Consider the following 21,729-nt stretch of genomic DNA (forward strand, 5'->3'; position numbering starts at 1 on the left):
ATTGTTCAAAACCCTCATGAATTTGTATGTTTCCAAGTCTTTACCTATATTTTACTTTATTGGTTCTCCTACCATCTGTGGAAATTTCTGTAAAACCTTTAAGGATAGTTATAATGACTCTTCTCCAATATCTCCAGGGAAAATCAATCGCTCCCATACCACTTTACTTTATTCATATTTGTGCCTTGTGGTATATAGGTTCCTCCTCTGCTGTTAATAATTACTAGGACTAAGAATAAAAGACATGATTTATTAAGTGCTAACTACGTGCTAGGTCCAATACTAGGGGCCATGAATAGTTATGTATCTTACTATTAACAACACAATTAGGTAGGTAATTTTATTAGTATTTTACAGATGAGAAAACTGAAGCTGACAGTTTCAATAACTTGTTACTCACTCTAGAGCTAAACAGGAATTCGCCTCTGATTTAACATTCCACAGCCAGCTTTCTTCCCATCAAGTTATATGCTCTCTTTGGGTGCTGCCTGAGGGCAAGTTTACATATTACTAACTGGGAGGTCTCCTTGTCAGCCCCCATCACTTTCCCAGCTACCACCCAATCAGTGAGCACTCAATAAATGATTCCTAAAATTCCAATGTCAGAAATGGTCAGCTTTCACAAAAGATTGATTTTTTTCAGCATATTTTGAGCAGAGATCTGAATTTAAATCATAATAGGATAGTCTGAGTTGACACTTTTACTGATATCTGTATTAGAATATGAGGTATCAAGCTAACTTCTAATTATTCAACTAGATAATTACTTTCCTTGTATACTGTCATTTAAATTTATTAGCAAATGTTCCACTGATATTTAATAAACTGAAATTGCTAATGATTAGTCTTTTGATTCTGTTTGTAAAGGTACGTGTATGTTCATTTAATGCCACTGCAAAATTCCAAGTTTGTGATTTTTAAAAAGAAACAATGTATAAAATGAACTATTTTGAGAGCATCTTAAAAAAAAACTAAAATTTTGGACTTTAAAGTCAAAGATAGTTCTGAAATTAAGCTACTTGTGTTTACAATAAGTCAAATCAATCTAATTCATTAACTACAATAATGTTGTAGATGGGCATAAAGAAAGAAAGCATTCTTACATTTTATAATAGTAGAAATTTTGAAACGATTATATTTGGATTACATCAATAAAACTACTATTACTAAGAATATGACTAAAATAATAAATTTTAAATTTCTCTGTTTTATTCATCATGGGTATAACAACTAGAATTTATTATTAGACATTTCTGGTAACTAACTAAATGACTAAAGCATATATTTTAGTTAAAAAAGACTTGGTTAAATATTTATCAGATACACCACGAAAATACAAACTACCTCAAATAGAGTAAATGTATTTTGTCCTAACTATATCAGAAAACTGTATAATTCTGAAGGTGTATTTTTCATAACTTAATTCATGAAGACTCATCAGTCTTCATGAATTAAGTTATGAAAAATAAACCACGGAAAGTAATGTGGACTAGACAGAAGTGGAGTCGCAGCTCCAAGCTGTGTAATTAGATCTACACTTGGCAGTTCAGAGCCACCTCTGGATTCTCACACTGAGGAATTGCAGTTCTTCTCAAGAAACCTAAGCTTTTAAGTGATAAACAGATTCAGGTTATCATTACTGAATTATATTTAGGGCATTACCCTGAATGTAAAATATATTCTTCACCAATTTCTCTAAAGAAATTGTTGTAATATTTATCAGCTTCTATATTTGAGTTGTAGAGAGCATTAACTGCTATATTTGGTTAAAAGAAATCTACATACTTTACTCACATCTTCTAAATCCTAAAAGATACTTGTTATCAAAATGTATAATAATAATTAAAAAAAAAACTTGAAGGACTTAGTGTACTATGTATGTACTGTGACAGCAAAAACACATATCATCATATTTCTAGCTTAGTCCACTGCAAAAAAATTATCTTACAATCAATTCACCATATCAGGACATTGTACAATAATAGAAGCATAAGACATTTATATTTTAATCTAGTCTCTAAATTGTTAAGAAAACAAAAAAATAGAGAAAAAAGAATTTTTAAAATATAATTTTAAAATGGTAAATATTTTGACTGCATTGTCCTTTTCCTATAAATTTTTTCTTGGACTTACTTAAAAACAATACTTTCTTAAGCATTCATTTTTCTTAAGACATTAAGAATACATATATATGCTTTAGAGGTAATATAATTTGTCATCCAATTATTGCTTGAATAAATTATTTGTAAATTAAAAAAAAGTTACTAAATTTATTGGACTGAAATTGGTTAATAAAGTTATATAGGTTTCAAGTGTACAATTCTATAATATATTATCTGTATATTGCATTGTGGATTCACCACCCAAAGTCAAATTTGTTTACATCATCACATATTTGATGTCCTTTTCTATCTCCGCCCCTTTCTCCTTTCCCTCTGGAAACCACCTTAATTCGGGTCCTGTTTTATATGTGTACTATATACACTTATGCAATACATTCATTTTTTTTAGATCTGAATTCATCTTTGGAGCTCATTCAATATATTTATAAACACAACTTTAAATGTTGTATATGCTATAGATGACAGTGTATTTACACCTTAAAATTGTCTTAAGCATAGAAAAATGTTTTAATTTTCACCCAGTTTTTATAACATATAAAAATAAACAAACATAATCATGAACATTAATTTTACTTGCTCATAATGACTTAAATTTAAGATACATTCAAACTAACTTTTTTGTTTAGGAAAAATTTCTTAGCGATCTAGACCAAACTCTTATGTGAATGCCAAACTAACCTATACAGACTTATTTTGAGTACCAGCGGTATTTTCGAATCAAATAGACCTATGTTTCAATAATAACGCAGCACTTATATACTACATGAACTTGGGCAAATTTACCGATGCCTGTTTTTACCTGTAAAATGGAGAAAATAGTATTTGCCTTGCAAGGCTGCCGTAGGGACAACAAACGATAATGAAAAAGTACAAGGAAGGAGCCTGGCACACAAAAGGTGACCCATTAAGTAGGAAAAAAGGTTTAGTTGCTTTACACAGTTTTTCCTTATTTTCACCACAAATCTAATCCCACCCTACACATCCCACTCACTGGGACCAAGATCAGTACTGTTCTCTAAGGCAATAGGAAACAAATGCACTTGGTTTTACATATAACAATTATTCAAATATTGAAAAACTTCTACCATACCTCCAGTATGACAGCTCTTTCCTCAGCTAAATATCACCAGTTTTCAATGCTGTTTTCATAAATGATAGTTTTTTCATAAATGATAGTTTTTATGGTTTGACACTAGATGAGTTCTATGTTCTTTATTCTTTTCTTAATACTAAAATTATGTACTGAAGGAAGATGATTTGCTGAAGAAATGATTTGTTTAAAAGTATAAAGGCTTTATGACTAGCGTGTTCTCACTTTGATTACACAGTTTAATGTAACTTTATATTATATTATCAAAGATGTATCAATTTGAACTCTACTGAGAAACTTGAAAGAATTTAAAAGACATATATTAGTATTCATTTCTTAAAAATGTGAAAAAAAGATTTTTGCAATAATTGAAAGACCACATACGTTTTTGAAAGGATTAAAAGTTGTTTTAAAAAAATCATCACTGAAAATTCTTAGGTAGCTGTAGATTTTTTGCACATGGTGTTGAAGATTTCTTCAGGCCAGATTTTTCAGGTAGAATTTACAAACATATTCTCTGCATTTTCTTCTCTTTACTGGTTAAATGAAAATGTCAGTCTTGTAGGGGTAAAAATATTAAAAAGGAAGTGAAAAGACCAAGGTTCTAGTTTTAATTGCAAAGCTTATTAGTCGTCTGATGTTGGACATATTACTAGTCTTTTGCTTTGTCATCTGTAATAAGAAGGTGGACTAACGAACACGAATGATGCTTTCATAAATTCATTGTCAAAATAAACATAAAAGTAATCTATTAAATGTTGTATTTAAAATACTTTCCATCTGAAATAAAATAATTAAGGACCTGATCAGAAAACGATTAAAAATATGATTTAATAAGTATAACCTACAATTTAATAGAAAAAAATTAGACTATTATCCATCTTAATTTTCAAGTAAATAACATATTTCAACAGGACTTAGGAAATGATTCAAACTATAATGACAAAATAATTAAGATGTCTATTTATAAAGTATATTCTTCTTTATATCATACATAATGTTAATAAACTTATGACACAACTATAACTGCTTTTTTAAAATAAAAGCATTTCAATTGAAAAGTTGATTTTGTTATGGGTTTTTATGTAAAAAGCATTTGTCCAAATCAATAAACTGAGGGGTATTAAGTTTTGGTCAGTAAAGACATCATGCACTATGCAACTCTCTGTGGGAAGAGCTCACAATTAGTGAGGAGAACCCACAGCATTGGGGGTGTGGGGTTCTGTGGAAAGGCAAACCCTCTACTTTCTGGCTCAGCCCTAGTTTGTAGAGCTGCTGCAGCATTTTCAGCTACAGGTCTGTCTTATCATATCTACAAATACATGACTTTGTACCTGATTTGAGAGATGAAAGAATTATATTTGCTTGGTGAATAAATTACATTTGAAAACTTTTAGGCTACTACATTCATTCAGTATATCCTATTGGTATTCAAGCTAGTATTCCAGGTCCACAAGGGAAAACGACTGGTTTACTCGGTCCAATGTAGTAAACATGAAGAAGTGGAAGACCAAATCCCACCTCTAAACGAAAAGCTAAATTGTTATTCTATAGATGAAAGATCAGTCTACTTGGTATTACCATAAGAACAGAAACTATTAATCTTTTTGTAAACTGTGAAAAACTAATGTTGTAGGACAGTTGTTTGAAAATTTATTTTGACTGTGGAATTCTTTCTTCCAATAAACTCTTTTGCAAAAGCTACACACACACACACACACACACACACACACACACGATTAAAGCTACTTAAGTGGACCTGTAGTGGACCTGAGAGATCCAAATCTCATTTTTCGTTCCCAAACAGCACACATCTCCCATTCCCAACCTCAGCAGTTCCTGTGCTGCCCTCAGTGAGCCCCGGAGCAGTCAGGAAATAACAGCTATTAGAGGAACTCTCTTACTGAAAAGAAACTGCTAAACATTGTATTTCCTTTTTGTTATAAGGTTGAAAATTCTAGACCCCCACCATCTCTTTCATTCTTCTGGATAACATTTTTCAGAAAAAAATCAGTAAAAATATGCCTCTAAAAAATAAAACAGTTTTCACTTGTTTCTAAATACCATTCTCTACTAAAAAGGAACAGGTTTGCTTGCAGAAAAGATGACTCAGAAATGATTAATTCCAAGTCTGGGACAGGGGCATGCCAAAAGGACAAAGAAGTCAGCTTGAAGAGGGTCCCTTCGCCAAATTTGGGCCATTATGATCATTAAAGTAAATAACAGAACAATGAATTATAACCCTTTGAATAAAATAAGAATCTGAGTCAACAAAGAAATAAATTAATAAATAGGGGAGATATAAGCACTTCCTTACATACAGTAGAATGGAGGGAATGATGGAATTAGAAAATCAATAGATCTAAAGCGAGTGGGTAAAAGGTTCATTTATCAAATCTGTATATATATAGTGTAACCTTTGTTTCCCTCATCAGATTATAAGCAATACTAATGCATTGTGTCTCTTTCTGCTTTCTGTCGTCAGCACAGTCTACGGCACACATTGGTAATCAATCAATATTTGCTAAATAGTGCCAGTATTGCCTTCGTTTAGTCTTAAAAACCATCTTTATTCTGTTCAATATTTAGAATTAAGACTGATGACCCATATATAGTTCATGTGCTAAAAGAAAGTGTAGCAGTGTCTATATTTGGCACTCTATCCACTGCAGCTCTGACCTTAACAAGGCAAAGAGACTACAGAAGAGATCCCAAATCATGGATGGTTCTCAGAAGTTTCTAAGTCTAGAATTCTATTTCCATTTTTCAATTTTAGTCTAGATTATAACTATTAAATAGTTATAATCTATTATTCAATTTAAGAAGTTCATATAGACACACATACATAAACAAATATTTTAAGGGACATATATTGAAGCCAACCTACTTGTAATAAATAATTTAGTGTTGAAAGAATTCAAGGATGACGTTCTAAAATTCAAGCACTCTGAATTCATGTGTATCAAAGATGTACTCAAATATGACTAAAATCTGAATGATGTAACCCAAACTACACTCCTCCACATAGGCCTAACGTGGATCACTTTAATTCACTGCTGAACCTAGGTCAATCCAATAAAGGCTGATAAGACAGAATTAAGAATCTTTCTTCAATACATTACAGTATCACACACAGAAAAATATTTTACTGACCTCCACGACAGTTCAAATTGCATTGAAGTTTGTTATCAATGGTCCCAAAATAGCAATATCTATTCTGTAGCAAATTAGGCAAAATCAACTAGCTCTATTACTATGCAAATAAAATTCATTAGTGAACTAGCAATTTCATTTCTACAGATGCCACTGGACTTGAAGGCCTATTATTATTCAACATAATAAGATGTTCTGAACTGAATCTAATTTCATAAAATTAACAACATAAAAATGTATTTTTAAGGTTTCTATCAGTATTTTTCATAGACAATAATCAGTATTTATAATTCCTCAACACCCAAATGTGCATTTAATATTCTCAAGTAACAGACTATTTACAGATTCTTTGGTAAAACAAAACAAAACAAAACAAAACGCGTTTTTTTCAAACTTACTTGAGCAGAGGAAATCCTACTAAGCCAATATACTCTCAATCAAATTTACTAGCTAGACTAATTAAAACTGTACTGCTCTAAAGGGAAAAATCACAAAATTATAATTCTTCTTAGATTTGCTCTTCACTGTCTCCATTTCTTTAGGCCACTTCCTCAAACAAACATACATTTCTCTATAAAACTGTACTGTACTCTTCAGTCGACTCTTTATTAAGAAAAGAACAAGGAAAAAAGATGACTTACCTACAAACCCACAGTAGAGATAGTTACATCACATTAACAAACAAACAGTACATTGCCGTTTGACCTTTCTTTAAGCCATTTAAATTCATTTGGGCTTTTCTCCATATGATACAAACACAAGCAGAGTAAATCAAATACCATGGTCAAAAAAAAAAAAAAAGAGATCTAGGTCCATGGAGTAACAGAACAAAAGGACTGCGGGAGAGAGTATGCAATGTAGATAAAGTTAGAAACCTTGTTTTTCTTTTCCTAGCCTTTTTTTGTTTTAAATAGTCAGTAGTAGTGAATAGGAGATTACCGTCTTACTGGGATGGTTTAGTAGAGTCCTTTCCAGATACCATTAAGTCTTGCTGGAAAAGAATCCTTTCTGAACTTTTTGGTGTTCCTACATGGTCAGGGCCTTCTGAGCAGTGGAAACTCTAGTACTTTAATGGTGGAGAATCTCTCCGGACACTCCCCCAGACCCATTTTCTCCCATTCTAAGGGTAATAAAACCTAGAAACTCCTTTCTTACCTCTCAAAGAGGCAACTGCCTATATCCCAGGATACAAGTCTTCCCTTCGTTCCTCAAGAGAGAATCTGTTTCTATTCCAGAGTAAAAGATTCCTTGGGAAGTTGAGTTGATCTACTTCTTTCCCTCCCTCCCCCAATGGCCACCACCAGCAGGGAGGATGACCAGATATGCCAGCAACAACAATATAAGCTCCAAGTTTCATAATTTTTAAGCTATGCTCTTATGGTGCAACCCATGTGCTCAGAGGTAGCTGGCTCTTACCATGTAGCCCTGTGGAAAGCTAGGGAGAGAAAACCAACAAGATGCTCTGTGAATAAATAAATATAAGGTCTGTTCCCCAATCCAGGTGTCTCCTGTTTCTATTTGTGAGTGTGTGTGTGTGTGTGTGTGTGTGTGTGTGTGTAAAGCATATAATGAAGTTAGCCTGTGCCAGGTTTGCATGCAGGTAGGGTAATACAATAGGATCCTTCACAAGACTTAACAGGCCTCTGACCATATTTTAGGAGCAGCCACTAACTTGATGAATGCTGTACAACTGGAAATGCCCACTGTATTTGTCATAATATAGTTAGAGCTGCATTTCCTATTTACTCATTTATAAAACTAAGGAAAAAATGAGGTGAGATCGGAGACTGTTAGGTTATTCTCTTAAAAACAGAATCCTATTTTACAATATTAACTTTAGAGACATAATTTCTTCCTTCCCACTCCTTCACACTTACATATGCTACTGTGACAACAACAACAAAAAACCTGATTTAAAAAAACAAAACAAAACACAGCTACAGACAAGACAGTAAAAATCTGCAATGGTTAATTTAGTTTGAATGTTCAGCTCCCTTTTTTGCACTTTGAGCAAACACATGAATAACTGTATCAGATTTCCTTGAGACAAATTTTTATACTTAGCTTTAATAAAGATACTGCTTGTTCAATCTTATCAAAAGATGAGTATGAATATATAGTCAAAAAATTCTTGTGGTAACTAAACTTATTAAATATATTTCCCACTGCTTCCAAGTCCAAATATCAGCTGGAAACCAAGTAATAAAGAGATTCAATGTATCATTTTCTAAAATGAAATAAATAGCTGTCAAATTAACTTCTGAGAATTTAACGTAAAATATGCTGAATAGCTATCTATAGAATTTTCTATCTTGTTATTAAAACCCAAAAATGATTATGAGCAAACATTGTTTTAGTACTTCCCAAGTCTATGTTATTGTTATTTAAACAATATAAATAATTCAAATAACATAATAAAATAAACATATATGTAAATTAGCTTTTATTTTCAAAAGGATTAATGGAAATCCTAAATAGACAAAGTACTTCACAAAAACCAATACCATAAGAGTCAATGCTTCTTTTATATTATTTAACCTGATAATTATATATTTACTAGAATCTAATGCTGTAATTAAAAAAATCACATAAATAAATTACCAAACAATCTGATAAATTCACTTCCTAAGTCTGGAATGCTTGATTTAAATCAGCTATGGATCTATATAGAATCTTTCAAACAAAATTTACAACAAGTTATATGTAATTTAACTAACTTTATCTTTTATGTAAAATTTGCATTTATGTCAGAAAACATGCATTTATGCACTGGCTACATGCATAAAACACATATGCAAAACCCAACAGTTATAGTTGTTTTTAAGCAAGCAATTCTGGAGTTGTGAAACAGCACAAATAGAGGAAAATTACACAATAAAATGGTTAAAAAATAGCACCCAGTAACAGAGCAAAGTAACTTGCACTATCTTCACATTTTACAATGTAAAACATGAAGAGGGGCACCGAAGAAGACACAAAGAATGAGAAAATGGATGGAGAAGTTGATAATTTCTATAAGGGAGTTATACAAATAAGACACAAAAATAGAGATAATAGATGAAGTGGATGGTACATAAGTGTTCCTTTCTAGGTTTGATTGATTCTATATGTTCCCTGGTGTTCCACAATGTATCTAAAACAAAGAAAACCAGTTTCAGAAAAATTACTTGTTTTGCTTCCATTTTTCTCCAGGATTATGCACAGCAGTTTTTTTCCACTTTTGATCTTTTGGCTAAAGATCTGTAGATTGTACAAAAATAGATCTAAACTTAGTTTATATCCTCAAAATTTCTAAACATCATTTTGAAACAATCGGTTCCATTATGCTCTGTCAATTTGTGGTGTAAGTCCAGAAACCACTGATTACCAAATTTAAAAAGCTCAAATGCCTAAAGATACATACATACTTGTATTATGTCTGTATGTGCCAGGGGAAAACTGAATACATTTCAAGGGTAGGAGTATTGAGGGTGATTTGAGGGCCAAGTCACTTATCAGTTTTTTCTTTTCTTTTTACATGTTTGTGTGGATTTTACTTGTTACAAGAATGTATTATTTCAGTACCTGGAAAATTCTCGAAGACTTAGTAAAAAAGTCATGTTAATAGCAATGAAGGAAAAATGCAACACTAATATTTGTCATTAAAAAATACTCCCTTTGCAAATGAATAGAACATTAGAAGGTTAATTAAAAAAACTTATATATATACATATATATACACACACACACACACATATATATATATGTGTATAAACTTTCAAGAACATAATTGAGTATTCTTATGGTAAACTATATTTCAGAAAAACGGGATTTTTATCAGTTCTCTTAAAAATGTGAAATTTTAAAAGGGTTCAAAAATACTCCCCTAGGGCTTAATAAATAGAAATAAAAGAAACAAAAATATATTAACTGGAAATAATTGGTAGTACATATGATGCCTATTATCATGAAATATAGCTAATTCAGATGGATATCTTAAATTAGGAGAAACTGAGGTAATTGAATATGTCCAACAGAAAAGACTATAACTAGAAGAAATAATATGAAGAGTAAATTTACATAATGAAATATTTTTAAGAAGAATACCAACATTCTTTTATTAATCATTACAGCCTATGGGGGGGGAGGGAATTCCCTAAAAAGGTAATCAAAGCAATCTTTGATGTCATTTCACATCTCCAGGTTGTTTTCCACTCAGCCTGAACATTCAGCTTACCATAAAACTAAAGATTACTTTCCTGATTTTCCTTGAAGTTGGTTGCTGCCCCATCCTTTAAGAATAAGTTCAGACTTATAAAGAATACTACATCTCCTTCTGACTATCTAATACTATCTGTACACCCACTATGTGCCAGGTACCGGACAGGCCATAACAATACAATGATGAGCAAAATCAGAGATAGTCCCTTTCCTCATGGGATTTATAATCTTTTAATGAACAGTGGCATTAATCAAAAACAGCCAAAAAACAAAGGAAAACTGTCGTTAGAAATATGAAAAAGACATACATCGTGTGATTACGAACATATATAGTCCATAATAGGGAGGTGTAAGAGTCAAGGAGGTAAAACAGCCTTCTGAAAGAAAGATGAAATTTGAAGGGTTTATCAGAGATCAACCAAGCAACGAATAAGACAGTGTGTGTGAGGCAGAGGGAACAAGTTATGTAAAAGCCCAAAGGTAAATAGAAGAGCATATCAATGATGAAAGAAGACCAGGAAGGTGGAGAAAAATGAGGGTGAGAGAGATATGTGATAAATATGAAAGGAGGTAATGGCGAAACAACATGGGTACCGCTGGGCCCTTTTATTTTTAAATTAAATTTATTGAGGTGACATTAGTTAACAAAATTATAAATGTTTCAAGTGTACAATTCTGTAATACACCATCAATATACTGCAATGTGTGTTCACCACCCAAAATCAAATCTCCTTCCATCACCATATATTTGACCCCCTTTACCCTCTTCTACTACCCCCCAAACCTCTTACCCTCTGATAACCACTAACCTATTGTCTGTGTCTGAGTTTTTGTTTCTTTCTTTGTCTTGTTCCTTTGTTGCTTTCAGTTTTATATTCCACATGAGTGAAATCATACGGTTCTTGCCTTTTTCTGACTTATTTTGCTTAGCATGATAATCTCAAAATCCATCCATGTTGTCGCAAATGGCAGTATTTCATTTTTTCTTATGACAAATATTCCATTGTGTGTGTGTGTATATATATACATCTTCTTTATCCGATCATCTATTGAAGAACACTCAGCTGTTTCCATGTCTAGGCCACTGTTACAATGAACATAGGGGTACATATATCTTAACAGATAAATGTTTTCAGATTTTTTTGGGTAGATAGCCAGAAGAGGGATGGCTGGGTCATATGGTAATTCTATTCTGAATTTTTTGAGGAACCTCCATACTGTTTTCCATAGTGGCTATATCAATTTACATTCCCATCAGTAGTGTATGAGGGTTCCTTTTTCTCCACAGCCTCTCCAACACGTATTTTTTTGTGTTGTTAATAATAGACATTCTAACAGGTATGAGGTGGTATCTCATTGTGGTGTTGATTTGCATTTCCCTAATAGTTAGTAGTGAAGTTGAGTATCTTTTCATATAACTGTTGGCTGTTTGCATGTCTTCTTGGGAGAAGTGTCTGTTCAGGTCCTCTGCCCATTTTTTAAAAACTGGATTGCTTGTTTTTTTCTGTTGTTGAGTTGTATGAGTTCTTCATGTTTTGGTATTTGCCCCTTATTGGAGGTGCTGTTTGCAAAAATCTTCTCCCATTCTGTTGGGGTGTCTCTTTGTTTTTTTGATGGTTTCTTTTGCTGTGCAGAAGCTTTTAGGTTTGATATAATCCCATTCATTTATTTTAGCTTTTATTTCCCTTGCCTTGAGGTCAAATTCATAAAATACTCTCTGAACTGAAGATCCCTACGTTTAGTACCTATGCTTTCTTCCATGCAATTTATTGTTTCAGATCTTATGTTTAAGTCTTTGATCCATTTTGAGTTAATTGTATGTGGTGACAGATAGCAGTGTAGTTTCATTTTTTTTTTTTTCATTCTTTTGCACATGGCTTTCCAATTTTCCCAGGACCATTTATTGAAGAGGCTTTCTTTTCTCCATTGTATGCTGTGGCTCATTTGTAGAAAATTATTTGTCCCTATGCTCTTTTAAAGGAGTTTTTGGTGCTTATAATTGTTAAAATGTCTCCTTCTTAAGAATTATGCTTGTATATTACTTTGGGAATATGTCTCAATTTGGAAAGGGAGGAGCAAAAAAAGGCAGAAAAGAAAGCAAAATTTAAATAATTCACAAATAAAAGTCATGTTAGAGAAATCAGATATGACAGAAACATTGGTACAAAGAATTAAAGATGCTTGTATCTATCTGGAAGAAGACAAAAATTTTAGGCAAAAGGGCCAATGTAAAATTCCATTATTAAAGTTAGCATGGTAAAATTTGTTTCAATTGTATATAATTACTTCCATATAAACTAAGAAGCAATGCTAAGAAACAAAAATAATTCCCTTTATATAGCAATAAGTTAATCAATAATCATGAGTCAATTATGAAATGTGATTTCTTATCAGAATTAGAAACATCTAAAAACTTACAAACCACGAAGAAAGAGAAAACGAGATATACATCTGAATGAGAAAAGGCTGACGTTTAATATTAGTCCAACGTTGAAGATGACTTTTTTTTCTCCCTCTTTAATACTGTAAAACCTTGAAACTGGAGGTAGATTTTGAATAAGAAGCTACTAAAGAAGGATCTTAACTTTTTTGATAATATGAAAAAAGAACAAGTTGACTTACTAAATATGCAATAATCTCTGAGGCAATTTCTAATTTCTTTTCCTATCGTTGTAACAAAGTTTGCATTGCAAGAAAAATCTCAATAGGGTTAAGGCATCAATTATTTTCCCATTCTGCAAGTTACACAGGAGGAGGGGAATTATTAACAGGAATGATAAAGCTGTACTTGCATTTGGTAATGCAAAGAGAAGCTTACGAATGAGACGTCTCATTAGTTTGAGCAGATGGATCAAAATTAAAGGCTGAATAGCCAACTTTTAATTTCCCAATAGCCACGAAGAGCTTGAAGTCTTGCAGAGTGTGACTGTTGAAAAGTCAACATGAAAAGATTTTCTCCATCTGTCATCACACATGCTTGAGTGGAACACAACTGCCTCCTACTGTTTTTAATACTTTTAAGGCAAAGCTGCACATAAAATCTATTAAGTACATGAGCACACAAGTTTAGATGATTTGTGTACTGATATCCATGGAATAGTATGATCGGAGACTATTGGCATGGCTTTTGGACATCAGATTTGCTTTATTCTAATTTAATCTAAATGAAGAGAAAAAAATGAATTCATTTGTATATTTATGAAAAACAATATTAATTACAAAAAGTATTTACTTGCCTGAGAGTTATAGTTCATTTTTTAAAAATGGACATGTATATTATCAGTCTACTTAATAATGGTCTGAATAGTAGCTGCTCCGATAAAATTAAAGTATTTAGGGAAACCATAACTAGAGAGAAAATCCAAAATACAAGAAAACAAACAAAATCAAGAAATATTCACTGGGAGGATTTTTTAACCAGTTGGCAGGGAGAGGTGGTAGCAGGAAAGACTCTATTAGTTTCCCCAACTACAATAGATTGATTTATAATTTCTTACTACTACATACTAACTGCTAATATATACTTAAAAGGTAACAAAACAAAGCTAAATTTTGTTGACCACAAAAATAATATTCACTTCACAGCAAGGAAAAGCACCTTTATTGAACATGTAGTTGGCTGCTTAATAAGAATGTGAACTAACTAATGTGCAGTTAGTTACAACTGTAACTGAATTCCAGAAGCGAAGCTCTCCTTCTGTCTCTGTCTCTCTACACACACACACACACACACACACACACACACACACACACACACACACTTTATTGTACTTATACTCGTAGGTACAACAAAACATTTGAACAGAAGAGCCTCTTAGAATGAAGCACATATAATTAGACCTTTTAAATATTAGAGTAAGGCAGAATAATATAATTGAAGAGCTAACCTGGTTTTCAGTTTTTTTTAAGATAATAAGGTAAAAAGACAGTTGAATTATATATTTTTCGTTTTCTGACAGATGGATACATACTAATTTATTGTTGAAATTTATCACTTATCTTATACAAAGACAGCCAGTGATTGGGATAACATTATACTCAACCTCAGGTAAGAGGGGGTAAAACACAGCTCAGAAACTCTTCTATTGGGAAGCTCTTTGTTAACTTTCTAATAAAAGCAGAGGACCACAGTTTAGGGAAGGTATTACTTCAAGGAGATAGAAAAGGGAAAAAAATAATCCAGTGAGGGGTTCTAAGCCCCTGAAAACAAACTTCCACAAGAGCCTCAGCAATCAGAGACTACTGTGAAGTAGCAATTTTTGAGTGATGGATTAAATCAAGGATTGCTAGCCTTGTTGGGAGAGGTACTTACTTCAGTTTCCAAAATCAAAATGTGTAATAGTCATCCTTTCCAAGTATCCACACTGCAATTTCAGCTCTGGACATATTAGAAAGGCAATCAGCGGAAGCTGCCACTTATCAAGCTAAATGCACTTACAGGCCAAACAGTTACTTGGCAGAGCAACTTGCAAATAGAAGATTTAAACTAAACAATTTCTTTGAAAAAACTGAAACAGGAAAATATTTTAGTTTTGGGCAACTTTTCCAAAATTACACATGTAGAGCTTTGTTCTCGAATCATATTGCAAAAGAGCTTCTAACTTGAGATGACTGCATTAATATAAAAGACTAAGTTAAGGCGCTGCCTTAATAACTCAGTGGCATTTGTAGAATCTGAAGACACTGGCTGGGGCATTTGTAATACTAGCAACACTAGAGGCAAATATAACTAGTGGGTCATAGTCCTGATGCATTTCATATTTCCCAACCTCCCCATCTCACTAAGATGTTGAATCTTTGAAGATAAGGCAATTCATCACAATCAAATTATATTTATCACAGAGTCCCTATGCACATGACACAATACTAGGAACTGAATCAACAATAGTTCCTTATAACCCAATCTAACTTAGTAGTACCTGTGGTACTAAAACACAAAACCTAAAAGAATACAGTACATTGCTTAATTTTTAAAAATGTGACCTCTTTAATCTATGTGTTCATTTACATTTTAATGTCATTGTTTCTATTTATGGTTCTGTCACATTTTTGCATAGATTAGAGAAACTATAGAAATAACTGTAGAAAAGATAGAGACTAAAACATATTTTAACAAAGGGAAGGACATACAGAAACAGAAACTATCTTTGGATGGTAGAATTAGCAATGACTTCCCCCCGCCCCATTTTTGCGTTTTGGTATGCTCAAGGGTTAAATTTGTTTAAACTCCTTTTCTTCCCCTCAGTCTCTTTTATATCAGTCATATTTAAATTATATTTCAAAAACACAATCGCAAAGGCCAAAGACCACAGGGTCACAATAGGAAGCAAAAACACAGGGAAAAACAGGTTTTAAAAACGGAAAGTAAGTGCACATCCGAAGCAAGGCATGAAAAACACAGTATGCAAAACACGTGTTTTCATAATCAGGATTTAGAGGTCCTAGCTGCTACTTAGGAAAAAAAAATGTACTGGTATGACACCACTATGTCTTATATGACTTAAGATTGTAAAATAAATTCAAAGTGACAAACACACATCAGATCATAACCTTATATTACACTACACTGATAAAACTATTCAGAAGAACATGGCCTAAATTTATAAAATCCCATGTAGGTCTGCTATGACACGAAATGTTATAACCCATTCGGATGCAATACAGGATCATGTGGCAAGACCTAGTTTAGGGAATTTATCCTAAGTAAATGTTTTAGCAGAAGAAAATAATAGGCAGAGAGATGATCAGTACAGGAGCACTGTCTTTAACAATAGAAAGTTGCCAACATTTAAGCACCAATAATGGCAAAATGACCAATAATAGAGGAACAGCCAATGTCAGCTGAGCGGCAAAGGGACAATGTAACGTTCTAAAGATGAGGGCTTTATCAACACAAAGATGTGTATTTCAACCCTGAGGTGATTCTTTACTAGCTGTCTGACCCTGGGATGCTGCTTAATGTGTCTTAGGTTCATTTTCTCCTTTAACAAAAGAAAATAATGCAATCTCAGAGGACTGGGAAGATTAGAAGCCCAAAAAGACTTATATGGCACCTGGAACTTGCAACCTGAACTAAAACTCCCTTTTATCTTTTACAGACATTAAAATTGTGAAGACAGTGTAGAAACAATAAAACATGTTTAGTATTTATTAAGGAAAACAGTGAACATAAAACTGTATACATAGAATAATTATAATTTAATAATGGACTGTAACCAATAATTAAGTTTAAATAAGCAAAATCAAAAGCTATGTGTGAAAATAGATAAGACTAGTGGGGTATGCATAAAAATTATAATAATAATGTTAAAATGGTAAAAATAAGTGGAACTATGAATATTTTCCTCAGTATTGTATTATTTTTACAAGTGAACAAAAGTAAAGGAGATATGTAGGTATTTCTCTAGAACTTAGGAAGGTCCTGCCATTATGAAAAACAAACATCATCGCTAACCACTCAAAGACAGAAACTGAGAGACCTGCAGTCTAAACCTCAATTCTTAGGACACACAACCTGAAGTGGGTCATAGTTATGCTGCCCTAATTCTTGTTTAGAGAGAGGGACTTAAAGTATTTCAGTGGGCTGTCAAACTGTAATCATACTTACACCATCACCCAGAGTACATTTTAACGAGACCCGAGTACAGAAGACAGCTAAGTAGTCACGTATCCTTCAAAGGCTGGCAATCATGGAGGCCGTGGCATGCACACAAAAGGTGGGGAGGTAATGCTCACGTGCAACTTTCGCCTCAGCTCTGCACCCTCTCCATTCGCAGATTCTTCATGCCCAAGAGCAGCTGGCCTAGTCACCTAAAACCTCCCCTGGGTATCCAATTCAAGTCTGTCCTTTCTAAACAGGAACCAGTGCTGTGAACCAAGCCCTCCTTCCTATCAGAAGTTACCATTACTACAAGTGCCTATCCTCTGGCAGCTTTCATTTTGAAAAGTAATGCACTGAACAAATTCATACTAAGAATAAAAGGGCCAGCACTAAGAGCTCTTCTTTACTGATCAAACTCTCCCAGCCAGCATCTGAACTTTATAAATCATGATTTCTAGAGGAATGTGTTAGTCCCTATACAGTAAGAGACCTATGTCAGAAGGGGATATAACCTTCCTAAGATCCCTTAAATTAAAACATTTACGTGGATTTTTACCTACCTACAATGGAAGATACGATTGCTACTTTTCCCAACACTTAAGGATAGTCTGCTTTATTCCTTTTTTAAGAAAACATTGTATAATACAAGATTATACTGATAAAAGCCTGGAGTAGTATAATAAATATACTTAAATAATAATTACAAATGATTGCTTGGTATGTAAATTGCATGATAAATACTGTAACACTACAAAGATAAGTGACTCATAGTTCCTAAGGCCTCAAAGTATCTGTAGTACCGGCAGTAATAGCATTATTAAGCTATTTCCTTATGTAGTATTTAAAACTATATATCTTTATACATGGATATATGTGTTTATCTGTCTCACTAAGAAGGAGTTCACAAAAACTGCTCTTCTTTTTAATTCTAAAAAAGTGATTCACTTCAATAAGAGGCAATCCTATGTTCCACAGTAATGTAACAAGTACCTACTTATGTGGTCATTAAGTGTTAACTGTGATGAAAGAAAAATGGTTTGTTTTAATTACTTTAATTCTATGGGCAAAACAATAACATTTCTACCAGTGGCTTCTTAAATATTTTTATAATGCTTGCAAGGCTATTCAATTACAAAAGGAGTGATAAGTGTTTTCCTCTCTAATGTCAAAATACAAAATATTTATTTACATGTTCTGTACATAGCAAAGTATTTACACTTAAATTTCTATTATTTAAAAACATCTTTAAGGGTTTATATTTATAATGAAATCTGTCATAGATTAGACAAAGTTCTCTTATGATGGAAGAACCCCCGTTACAATTAAAAATTCTAAAAAAAAAAGTTATTAACTCACAGTGCAAAGTTAAAGAAGACCCCGAATAGCTAACACAATGCTGGAGAATAGTCAGAGGCCTGATACTATCTGATTTCAAGACTGACTCGTAAAGCTATAGAAATTAAAACACTGTGGTATGGGGAAGGAACAGCCAATTAGATGAATGGAACAGAATAGCAAGCACAGAAATAAGCCTACATAAATATAGACAACTGATCTTTGACAAAGGAGCAAAGGTAATAAAATGTCTCAAACTCTTTTCAACAAATGGTGCTGGAACAACTCAACTAGACATCTACATGCAAAAAAAAAAAAAAAGAGAGAGAGAGAGAGAATCTACATATGGACCTTACACTCTTCCAAAAATTTAACTCCAAATAGATTATAGACATAAATGTAAAACACAAAACAATAAAAGATAAGATTTATCTTCTAGAAGATAGGTGAAAATCTAGGTAACCTTAGGTATTGAGATGCCTTTTTAGATACAACACCAGAGGCACAGTCCATGAAAGGAATAACTGATAAGCCGGACTTCATTAAAAATAAAAATTTTGCTCTGCAAAAGACATAGTCGTGAGAATGAGAAAATAAGGCACAGACTAGAAGATAGTATTTGGAAAAGACATATTTGATAAAGGGTTTTTATCTTAAATATACAAAGAACTCCTAAAACTCAACAATAAGAAAATGAACAACCTGACTTGAAAATGGGCAAAAGACTTAAAAAGACACCTCACCAAAAAAGCATATAAAAATATGCCCACCATCATATGTAATTAGGGAAATGTAAATTTAAACAACAATGCGATACCACTATACACCTATTAGAATGGCCGGAATCCAAAATACTAACACCACCAAATGCTGGTGAGGCTGTGGATCAACAGGATCTCTCATTCATTGCTGGTGGGAATGCAAAATGGTACAGCCATTTTAAAAGACAGTTTGGCAGTTTTTTAAAAAACTAAGCATACTTTTACCATATGATTGAGCAATCACACTCCTTGGTATTTACCCAAAGGAGTTGAAAACTTTTATCTACATATAACCTGTACGGAGATGTTTATGGCTGCTTTATTCATAGTTGCCAAACTTAAAAGCAATCAAGATGTCCTTCAGTAGGTAAATGGATAAATAAACTACGGTATATCCAGACAGAACATGAGTCAGTGCTGAAAACAATAAGCTATCAAGCCATGAAAAGATACGGAGAAACCTCAAATACATATTGTGAAAGAAGCCAATCTGGAAAGGTTACATACTGTATGACTCCAACTACAGTAACTGCCCTTTATCCATTGGGGGATACTTCCAAGATCCCCAATAGATGCCTGAAATTGTAGACAGAATGGGACCCTACATATACTATGGTTTTTTCTTACACGTACATACCTGTGATAAGGTTTAATTTATTAGGCACTGTAAGAGATTAACAACTGATAACGAAATAGAACAATTATAACATTATACTGTAATAAAAATTATGTGAATGTGGCATTATTAAGTAAAATAAGGGTTATTTGAACACAAGCACTGCGATACTACGACAGTTGGCCTGATAACTGAGACAGCTACTAAGTAACTATTAGACTTGCGGCGTATACACTAAGTCTTTACTTAAGGTTATCGATAGGTTCGTGAAACTGAGACGGAATGACGTATAACAAAACCAATTTTACCACTGGCTAACTGATACAAACAAGAGTTAAATTACTATGGCATCTCATCAATATAATAAAACGATGCTGAATGAAATGACACTATTCAAGGAGCTGCTGCACAGCATGGATACGCTGGACAAAAGGATAATTCAGGTCCAGAGCAGGACAAAGCGGGATGCCACAAGATTTCATCATGCTATTCAGAATGGTGTGCAATTTAAACTTATGAATTGTTTGTTTCTGGAATTTTCCATTTACGATTATCAGACTGCAGTTGACTGCAGGTAACTAGAATGACAGAAAGTGAAAGCATGGATAAAGGGAGGGCTATTGTATATGACATTCTGAAAAAGGTAGAACTAGGGAGACAGTAAAATCATCAGTGGTTACTAGGGGTTAAAGGTAAGGATAGATGAACAGGCTGAGGACAGAAGGTTTTCAGGGCAGTGAAATTATTCTTTATGGCACTATAATGGTGGATATATGTTGTTATACATTTATCTAAACCCAAAGAATGAAGAGCACCAAGACTGAACCTTAATGTAAACTATGGACGTTAGGTGATTCTGACCTGCCAATCAATGTAGGTTTATCGATTGAAACAAATGCACCACTCTGGTGCAGGCTGTTGATGGTGAAGAAAGCTTGCACATGTGGGGCAGAGGGCATAGGATAACTTTTTCTACTTTTAGCTCAGTTATACTGTGAACCCAAAATTGCTCCAAAAACATAAAGTCTAAATTTAAAATGTTTAATGAGAAAACATTTAAATATTTACTGAATATTTTTAATATGGTACATAAGTAAATTTTATAGACTCCACAGCTATATTCTATAGCTAAAAATATAGTTTGTATCTTCTGTAATATAAAAGTTGGAAATAAATGTCTATTCCAGTTACATTACACGGAATTTGTCCTCCTTTTTTTTACAACAAAGGTACAAACACTGGTAGTTATATATGATATTTCTTTCTCTTAGGATTTTCTGTGAAATGCTATCAACAGTTTCTCTAGATAGCATTTTAGGATCATCAAACGTTCACTAAAATTAAATCTCACCGGGCAATCTAGAACACAGATTGGCATACATAGCCTGCAAGCCAAATGCAGTTTCTGTCTGTTATTATAAATAAAGCTGTATTAGAACACAGCCATTCTCAATTGTTCATATACTGTCCGTTGATGCTTTCATGCTACAACAGAACTGAGTAGCTGCAACAGAAAACATAAGGTCCACAAAGTCTAAAATGTTTACACTCTGGCTATTTTTTACAGAAAAAGTTTTCTAGCTCCTGACCAAGAATAAATGGTTGGTATTTGGTAATACTTTTTGGTTAAAGAAAGAATACTGGTCTTTTACATGTCTTTATTTGTGCATGATAAGCAATGCAACCCACAAAGCAGTTTGCTAATGAGGGGCAAAGAAGAACACTGATATAAATGAAAACATGACACAATGGTAAGCAGAGACAACACTCAGAAGGCCTGGGTTTGTAAGTGCACTAGTAAAACGATGGCAACAACTACTTGATTGTGTGTAGTACCTAATTTTCTTCAT

At 33.1% G+C, this 21,729-nt stretch overlaps 1 protein-coding gene across 3 annotated transcripts in view; it reads right to left on the bottom strand.

Annotated features, from left to right (window-relative positions):
* Positions 1–21,729, bottom strand: part of ASCC3 (activating signal cointegrator 1 complex subunit 3) — a 288,105-nt gene that overhangs the window by 154,481 nt on the left and 111,895 nt on the right. The window lies entirely within an intron of this gene.

This window comes from Rhinolophus ferrumequinum, chromosome 3 (assembly GCF_004115265.2).
Source record: "Rhinolophus ferrumequinum isolate MPI-CBG mRhiFer1 chromosome 3, mRhiFer1_v1.p, whole genome shotgun sequence".
Lineage (NCBI taxonomy): Eukaryota > Metazoa > Chordata > Mammalia > Chiroptera > Rhinolophidae > Rhinolophus > Rhinolophus ferrumequinum.